The sequence below is a fragment of the Cuculus canorus genome, chromosome 7 (genome assembly GCF_017976375.1).
Source record: "Cuculus canorus isolate bCucCan1 chromosome 7, bCucCan1.pri, whole genome shotgun sequence".
In the NCBI taxonomy this organism is placed as follows: Eukaryota; Metazoa; Chordata; class Aves; order Cuculiformes; family Cuculidae; genus Cuculus; species Cuculus canorus.
In genome coordinates, this window is record NC_071407.1 from 10,411,195 (window position 1) to 10,421,351 (window position 10,157).

Here is a 10,157-nt window from a genome sequence, read left to right on the forward strand (position 1 = left end):
TGTCTTTAACTGACAAACAAGATCTAAGATTTAATGGTTTTGGGTTTTTATTTTTAAGTCTCTTAGTTTTGCAGGATTACTTTCCAAGAAGAGATTTCTAGAGATGGTAAAACTTGAGTATTATCGGAGAGCCATTCCCTTTTCTGTTTGGCATGTCTTGTTCAAATTGGCCCAAAGGTTCAAATATTTTTTGGAAGGTGGCAGGAGAGGTATGACATGATTATTTGTGCCTCATTTGCTTGAAAAGTAGGTCATCAGCATTGACAAGGTGGTAGAGGGTAGGTACACAGTTCTGTCATGTAGAATTAAGTCCTGCATCCTATTGAGTTTTATAGCCCTGACAAACAGATATTGAACAGAAGGAATGAGATGCTTAAAAAATTACTCTGTTGCAGAAGAAAAAATTATTTATTGCATAAATTAATTGGTTACTGTGGAGTCAGTCATGAATAGAACATTTATCTTATTTGCAGATCTTAAGGAAATGTAGTTACAAAAATACAAGACAAACTGCTAAGTTTTATTAGATTTAAAGTCTATTCTGTGCCTTGCTCAACTGATGGTCTTTACGGTTAGCTGCAAAAATGGATTACATTCCTTTGGTAACTGTTAATTTGTCTACATCACGCTCGATTCCTGCATCACATACTAGCATTGAATATTGTGCTGAGTAAGGGCTACAGATCTTATGCTATAAAAACTGCTTGAGGTATCTGCATAACACTAAACTGACACTGAGGTGCATGGGGTTTTGTTTGAAAGATATTTCACTTGAGGCATTCCAGGAGGACAAGTCTGATGAACATGTTGGGCTGAGCATGCTACTGGTCAGATTAAAAAGGATAAAAGATAAATCATACAGAAATTGGACATGTATGTCAAAGAAACTGGCGAAAGGTTCTTTGCAGTATGAAATAACATTCCTCAGATTGAAAGGACTATTTCAGTGATGTGTTGCTATAGACTCAATTATGCTGAAGAGCCAAGTTAAAGACTTGTCAGTCTTACGAAAAATAGTCTTTAGATATGTGTCAGGATGCTCTGTTTGCCAAAATTGTTTTGCATTTACATGTTTTTTTAGAAGAAAGGTATTTGTGCTTTTAAATTAACACAATTTGTAGAAGCCAATACACAAGATACTCATCTTGTATCATGCTGTATCACGTAATGATTTTGTTGCAGGAATTAAATCACAGAATCATGGAGTTGTTTTGTTGGAAGGGATCTGTAAAGCTCATCTAGTTCAGCCCCTGCTGTGACACCAGTGATTTCTAGATTCTCCAAGCTGGTCTGCTTTCTGGGTTGTTGTTGCTTTCATGGCTCTGTGAGGAAGTCTTGACTCCTTTCTTTTATGTCCTCATTGTAGGGCCTTATATTTTCTGCAGTAGCTTCTCATGTTATTTTTCTTTATTGTGTGTATTTTTTTTTAACACTTGCCAGCTTTAGCTGCCTTTTTTTCAATTTGTGGAGTCTTTGCTTTCTTTTTTATTTGCTTTTTTTTTTTTCATTAGCACTAAATAATCACATCAGTACAAACTGCCCTAAGATAAATTCATGTTGCCAGAATCTAAAGGCCAAGATGTCTAAAATGAGCAACTCGCTGAAATTCTCAACCGGAGCTATATAACTACAATCAGATATGAGTGATATGAAGGCAGATTTCTTAATTTCTCTGCCTGCAGATGCTCCAGACCTCATTTCGTGAGGAACGGGAGCCTTGTGCACGTGTAAGGAAGAGCTGAAGACAGGACAAATCTTTGGCTTTGGGGTCTCACTGCTCTTCTTTCTCCTCTTTGGATCTCCTGTGTCAGGTACAACTGCAGTTTTGTGAGCCAACATAAGGTGAGAGGTAGGAGAATCACCTGCCTGGAGCGTGAGATTTAACACTCTGGTACCTCCATTCCTCTCACTTAGCATGCAACGAGGAGTATCGTGCAACATTCAGTCATCAAATATGTACCTCAGGAGTCTTCAAGGGAACATTCCTGCACCCGTTCCTTGCTGAGCCCCAGTGCTGCTGCAGAGGGATTAAGTACAGTGAGTTTTCCAGGCCATAGTTTCAAGTTGTGCCTTCTGCCGGCAGAAGTGCTCGCTTTAGGTGTGCAACAGTGCATCGTTGTGGGTGCTCCTGCAAATGCCTTTTTTAACTTATTTTTGTAACTGAGATCAGCTTGTCGTTTTTGCAATGTGGGCTCACATGTCACTGCTAGCAGAACACGCCGTGGTGCCCTGCAGCACACGAGTGGAAAGCAGCTCGGAGCAATTCCTTTTAAGTTGCCCTCGCAGCCATGCCCCTGTGCAGTGAGACTGCAGCAAATATTGTTCCCAGCTGCCTTTGGCTCCAAGCTTAATCTTACTTGGTCATACTTAAACTTACAAACCCGTTTTCTTTTAGTTTAAATTTATATTGTTGTTCTCCCCTCTCTCCGCCCCCTTTCTCTCCTTACAGGCTGAAAAGTCATCCAACTAAACTCTTTCCTCTTTTCCTGCTGTCACAGCTCACTTTGAAAGTAAACATGTTTTCAGTGATTAACAGCAATGAGTAGGAGATGTTGCCGAGTAACAAGATGAATACCTATGCCCCTGTTTTGTAAATGGCCAGTGCTCTGACCAACTCTGTTTACAGATCATATCTAAATTGTGTGTGGGGTTTGTGGTTTTAACTTCAAATGTTGGTATATGACATGCATATCAAGTTGTATTAGGTCAAGCTGTCTTCTGTTAGAATCAAATTACTTTGCTGTTTAATTAAAATGTCCCTGGGTCAGAGCGGCTGCCACCCTGCTATGCATTACTTAGGGGACAGTCTTTGCAAATCAGGATAACTGAAATCATCTAGTGTATCTTAAATTACAATAAAAACTGTGTATGAGGTTATTGAAGGATTATTAATTAATTGAAGTGTTTTTTATTATTTGCTTCAAATTAAACAGGTTTATGTAGATCTGCTGTCGAGGAATAAGGGTCAAATAATTCTATTTACAAGACTCGGCTCGACGATCTGGTATCTCCCCAGGTATCACTTACAGGCAACAGTTAAGTAGTCACTGTTTTGGGTTTGTAGATGACCATTTTAACTATCAAAAAGATTCCTGGGAGAGAGATGGGGAAGAGGCAATTCCCACTGAGCATGCTATTTCCCTTGTTGCTTCAGAAACGGGAAACTTCAGTTTGCTTATCATGGACAGAACTGCTGAAAACAAGGTTTCATCATCTTGCCTGGAACTGGAAAGCCTGATGGAGTTGCTGCTGCCATCTCTGTTTCTCTTGAGGGAAGATCTCCCTTTTGAGAGTCTTCCACCTCTTTTGAGTTTTCTCTAATTTTGCTCAAGAAGCAGTATCACAAGACAGCAGAAAGAGAGTTAATTGATCTTAGTAGACAGGAGTAACTAATTTGAAGCAATATTGAATCAGTAAGGACCAAAGGTATTGGAATTCTGTGCCAGTGGAGAAATACAAATAAATACAAATAAAAACATGCCTTTTACATGGGTTAGGGCATTCCACGGTGCAAGAGGATGGTGAAGCCTCCATTTACCATATTCTTCCTCCATTTTCCTTTTTCTTAATCCCATCCCAGGTGCTGTGTGAGACCTACAGGCAGAGACTAACCATATTTTATTTCTTTACAGCCTTCAAAATTTTCGTCAAGGAGATAATATTTTTCCAGACAACAATACTATATACACTGCCATAGGAACTCAATTAAGGAGCAGTGGTCAGACTGTCTAATTGCAGAATAGCCCTTGTACTTGTGCTTAGTTTTTACCAGACAGAGCCTTTACTGGGTACAACTACATTTCCAGTTGTTTTGGATATATTTTCCACTCAAATTTACCTTATATGTCAAATTTTGGGATTTGCTTTCACTCAATTAATTCCCTGAATATAGGTTCGGTTATCAGCTTTATTCATGTGTGGTTTGAATTTCATGATACAGACTGAAATGGGTCTTAAATAATTTGCAAGGCCTGAAAAAGAGCTTTATTTGCTTTATTACAATAGTTTTCAGCCCACAGCTATTTTTGCTGATGTTATGCTCTTTAGCAGCAACAGCAAGATAGTGCCTTTAGATAATGAAGCAATAGTGGATTTTTAATGCTGACTTGTTTTCCCTGGAACAGGATCAAGACAATTAAGAGGTTTGGATGCCAGGTGGAGATTAGAGGAAGAAAATGATATCCAAAACAGGAAGCAGAGACAGGCCTCAATTCTACCTTCATGATGTTTCTCTCCAGGAGAAGAGTATTGACAGTGACGACCTGTCACTTGTCAGTTGTTTTCAGTTCTGCAAAACTGCCAAGGAAGCATGCAGCTTTCTGCATGCTCTTCTAAAGCCTTCATAAGAAAAATGATGCTGAAGAGCCTAATAGGCTAGGGGAGAAAAAGGCAAGCAAGCAGTCCGAACATGTGCCTCCCGCTGTTTCGCTGGGCAGTTCTCCACATGCCTGTAACTCAGCTGCCTGGAAATAGGCTCTGCTGAGCCAGCGCAGGACACCAGCACCTCCCTTGCCAGAGATTGGTGCAGATAGAAGGAAGCAACTCCCAGCTTGCCAGGTGGGTTAATGTTGTGCTGTGTTGTACAGTAACAAAGAGCCTTGCTGTGGCTCAGGAGATATTTGCTCAAGCACAGCGCTAGACTAAGGTGTGCTTGGCTGAAGGAAAGAGGGCCTTTCTCTTTCACCTGCCTGGCGTTGGAGGGAGCGAGACCCCTCTGCTTCGGGGCATCCACATCCTGAGACCACTCGATCAGATCAGAAACAAAACAAAGTTAGAAGGGCTGCTGCTGGCTGCTGCCAAGAGCTTGCCTGGCAGGAGGGATTACGGGCTGTGTACTCTCTCCGTAAGCACAGTGAAAAGCAGTGCATGTAGCTGCTGAGGAGAGCGTCTCTCTTGTCAGGACAGCAATTCTTTCTAAAAATCTGGTTTGGTGAGGAGACATAGTTGGCAGCCAAAATATTACGGTGAGAGATATGTGGCAACTATCCTATAAGTCTGTACTATTGCTTATAGTAGCTAAGATGTGGGAAAATATGCATATTGATACAGTAGCAATTAAAACAGAAATACTATTTTTTTCATGCCTCATTTCTTGCCAATGATGACCTAATACTAGATGCATTCTTTCCCTGTCTGTACTTCTGTTTTGGTTGCAGCTCATATTTCATTTTTCCCCTTTTATTTGAGATTCACTATAGTTTCTTTGACAGCTGCATGTACTTTGAAATGTGCAATTTTTCAGAGCTTACCCATTTTTCAGTTTAAGGTGGCTCGTGTTGAATTGGAATAAAATATATGAATGCTGTGTGTCTAGAATGGCAAATGAAAATGTGCTTTGAAAGCCAGTAAGACAGGTTCAACTGATGGAAACTCATCTGCATGTATCTGACCCTGACTGTTTTTTGTGACAGTTCAGGGATACTGTTCTGGGAAGTCCACAAGGATTGTCAAGGCTAAGATGGTACAACTGTGTTACCAAAGTGCATTTAGCAAATGACCATGCTGTTACCAAAAGATTACATAGAGAAAGAAAAAAACACATTCCTGAATGGGACAGTTCTGAGTATTTTGAGCCAAGGAATAGACAACATGATTTTTTTCTGTTTTCCTTCTGTTCAGACCAGTCTCTAGGGCTTTTTAGTGTTTCCAGCCCTACTTGCTGAAGCTGTCAGCTCTGAAGTGTAAGAGGTCAGCACAGACTCACTTGGCATGGGTTTGTGGGCTTGTCACGATGTTCTATCCTATTTTTAAGAAGGCATATAAATTGCAGTTGGAGCAATACTGTTCCTACTTGTGCTAGTGACTTTTCTCTGAGCTCTCCACCCAAAACAAACTGTGCTTTTCCAAACAGTTCTCAACAGTGCCTTGGAGTCCTGTATCCCCTGCTACAACATCAACTTCTCATACTTATCATTTTCATCTCGCAGTGCCTTCTCTACCCGCTTCAGCTCCCACAGAGCCTGTCTGGCTCTTCTTTCCCCATGCTGTCCCCAGGCTGGGGTGGGCAAACGGATGGTGTACCACACTGCGGGTCTTCCAGCTGGGGGGTGCCGACAGGCCAGGGCATATGTGCCAGTTTTCCTGTTATCCTGCTGCAAAAGGCAACACTATTAGCTGTGAGGCTCTGTGGGATGCTACCCTGTGGACATCTCTTCCACCGGGCTGGTGTTTATTTTGCTATATAGGAAGAAAAGGTTTTTAAAGCAGCTAAAATGACCTACAGGTTGATTATGTGAACTTGTAATGTCCACTGTTCTGGAGATACCACACAGTCAGTTGAGGTCTTCCTGTACCAACAACATAATTTAGCAACTCCAGCAGAGCAGTTGCAGAGGGTCTGGAGCGTTTCCTACAGATGAGAGATGTGTGATGTTTTCATGTGCTTGTTAATTTGTATTTATGGTGTTCTCTGACCTTCTGACACACTGGAAAGATTTTTCTTCTCTGCAGTTTTCCACTTGGAAAGAAAAAAAAAAATAGAAAAATGACCTAAACATTCTAAGCACATCAAGACATTAACACAATTAAAATCAAGGCATCACAAAATATGTTTTAGGTAACATTAGATACCAGAAGAAAACCAAGGTGACATAAACATAGCATTTATGGGTGGACAAGGCTTTAAATGCAAATCATAGAGTATTGATTTCCTTTTTTTTTAACCAGTTTTGTATGCCCACACGTCCTTGAAAAATTGCTTTTGAAGTTGTCGCTGGATAATGAGGATCACCCCATGGGGGATCTGGCTAGGAGTTGCAATTGAATTGAATTTCTTTGCTTTAGGTCAAGCTTTATGCGTTTATTTATGAACCCCACAGTTCTATTCTGAGCCTGAGCATCCAGTGCTCAAAGCCTGCAGTTTGCAAGCTACTCTTCAGCTGAAATCAACGGGGCTGCTTTCCCCACACTGTTTACTTCTAATCCAGAGCCACTGCAGCTTCTCCAGCTGGATCTGGGCCACGGCAAGGCAAGCAGCAGGCAGGGCTGCCCACACCGCATCCCCACTGCGGCCTCCCCGCAGGACACGCGCTCCGGCTGCTCAGCTCTTGCCCACCAAGAAGGGCTTTCTTTCCTTTTTGGCTGGATGCTTGGAGACTCCTGAAGCCGAGACACAGATCACTAGGTTAGCAGAACAGGCTGCTTGCAGTTTGCAAAATTTTCCTTCAAATGAACCGTGAAGCCTCTGTTAATTATTCTTCTTGCTGCTACTGTTTTTCACTGCTGCTGACAGTGGATTTACCTCTGCCCTCTCCCACGGAGATCCTGTTGTTCTAAATGCTTCTGTAAAAAAAAACTTGTTTTCTTAGGAGGAAAATTCAACTTTCCTGTTTTCCTTTCATGTTTATTCTTTCTCTGTCTATTTGAGCAAGCCTCAAAGCAGCCCTTTTAGTAGCTGGAGGTCATGCTTAGTGGAGAGAGTATAAAATCAGCCCCCGAGGCTCCCTGAGCCCCTCACTCCGCCCGGGACAAGGCGCTGCCTCCCCTCACAAACCTTCCCGGGGGAGGCCAAAAGATTTGGTTTTAATTTGGTTCTTGAAGTCAGGGTGGCTGCTCAAAGTACCACACATCCTATTCACGAACTCCTGCTGGGGCTGACTTTGATCCAGAAGCTGCAAAGGAAGGGTTTGAATTGCACCTACACGGTCCGAGCAGTTCTATGTTGAATTTGTGCCGCCTTCTGCTCTTTGTAGGAGAGCAATGCCAGGAGAAATCAAGCCTGTGACCTGTGGTACTTCGTACAAAAGGAAAGCCCAGCCCAGGGCCCGGGTCTCCCTGGAGGGAGGCGTGCAGGACCACCTCTGCTGCAAGCCTCGGGTGCCCTCTAGCCGTCGTAGGCTTTGAGGGAAACGGAAATGTTTTCGTTTTCTATAAGCCTTGCCGAATTTCGCTTTTGAACCCAACAAGCAGGTCTTGAAAGCATATTCTTCCGTAATTGCAGTTAGACCAACAGTAGGGACCGAGTGGCCGATTGCAGTCGCTGCTGCCTCGTTTGCCCTGGGATGATCCAAGAGAAAAAAAATAGTGCTTGCTTACTCAGGCGGGGAATTTGTTGCTTTAAAAGGTATTTGCCTAGAGTTTGTATGTTCAGCTGAAGCAGGGGAGAGTGACATGTCAGCAGGATGATTCCTATGACTCCTAGGAAGATGGAGGGTGGAAATGTGCCGTGGGGCGGGGAGCACACAGCTAGAAAATGGATTATTTTTTAAATATTTGCTTTTGTACAGGCTTTTTGTGAGATGTTTGTCTGCAGAGAGCAAATTGCTGCCAGCCCGCAGCCATGGTTAGCTGGGACACTGGTGGCTCCGAGTGCCTCGTACTTCTGTGCATCCCAAAGGGACCCAGTGAAGGTGTGGGAGCGGCTTCTGCTCCAGCTGCCTTGCAGACATGGGGATCAAGTATGTGAGGGCATGAAGGGTGGAAAAGCACTGTTGATGCTGGCCTGAGGGCAGCGGTGGGGCAGAGGTTTCGGTGCAGCAGGGGAGAGGATGTTGCATATCAAAATGCCCCCTATATCCTCTCAGATACGAGTGCTGGACAACATAGTGCTGTGACAGAGAAGGGCAGTCACACCATGGGATATGGGAGGACCAGCTTCTCTTCTCTTATTTTATATTATATTCTCTTATTATATATGGGAGGACCAGTTTTCTTCTCTTATTTTTTTTTTTTAGCAGTGTTGGGGGGCAGTGCCGTCATCCTCTGCACTGCCTGTGGGCTTAACAGTTTCAAGCAGGTTTAGCTGTGAAGTGGCTAATGCTGTAGGGTGGCAGTGCTGGAGGCGTTAGGGCAGGGACAGGGCCCCTCAAGCAGCTCCAGCTGTGGTAGTGGGTCCAGGTGGAGCATATCTGTGGTGGTGGGTCCAGGTGGAGCACACCTGTGGTGGTGGGGCCAGGCTGTCCCTGTCCACAGTGGTGGGGAGGGTTGCTGGGCAGGCACGGGCAGGTAACTGGGCATGAGGTGTGGAGAGGTGGGGGCCTCTCTTGCTGGTTTGGGGGAGGCTGGGCTACTGGGCAAGGTGGCACCTGCCCCCAGTTCAGCCCATGGGCAGAGCAGGTGAGGGAGCCATAGGTAGTGGTGGTGTTGAGGCTGAACTCTCCATGCCGCTGGCCAAGATGGGCTTGGGAAGAGCCAGATGTGCTTCATGAATGGCCTGCGCACTCTGGAGAAGGCAATCAAATAAATGCCTGTTGTGCTGACTGAGCCAGCCTAGACGAGTGCACAGCAAGGTAAATGCATGATTTTCTGAGGGCTGGAAAGCTGAGATCTGGAGCAAGCAGAGGAGGCAGTGAGAGTTTTGTCTAGACATGAACCCTACTCTAGGGATTTAGCCATACCCTGGCTGCACCTGGGTGGTGGGGGTTGGCATGCCCTGATATAAAGGTGAGGCTATCACCTGTGGGAGGTCTCGTCTCATGCCAGGTGGGCAGGAAGGTCTCAAATTGTAGGGCAAGAAAGCCTTTAAGCCATAGCATTTCCAGACCTCATCATGGGAACTTGTGGAGAGGAGAGGTAAGTGGGCTAAAAATCTGCTCTATTTTTTAAGTGGTATTCCCTCTACTAAGGAAAAGGGAATCATCTCAGTAATCTCTGCTCAACCAGCAATCTAATGCATTGACACAGTAACTTTTACTTTTCTAGTATTCCACCAAAGCCTCTGACTCTGCACCTGTATTTTTTCTCTGTTGCCTTTTGTGTTTTGTTTTTGTTTTGTATGTACCTATCAAATTTGTTTTTAGAATATCCCCCAATTAGATTTAACTGCAACATTACTTGATTCATTGTGGCTTATTTCTTGAGAGATACTTTGTATCTGAAATACTTAGAAGATATTGGGCTTAACAGCATCTACATCTTCCATTTTTCAAAGGCCGGAAAGGATCCTTGCTGGTATGTTTACCAAAATGATCGTGCAGGTCTTACATAAATGTGTATCTGTAATACAGATACACTGCAGGCCATCTCAAAATATTTTGCTTACTGCTGCTAGCAGGCAGAATAGATGGCAGGTAGTATGGATATCTGCAAACTTGCGTTGAAAAACCTGCTCAAAAGTAAATATCAAGCACACGATCAGTGTGCTTCAGGAAGCTGTGCCACTGTGTGTGAGTTAGGTACCATGGAAACATCTCCTGATAATAACACATCCGTCAGCTTGT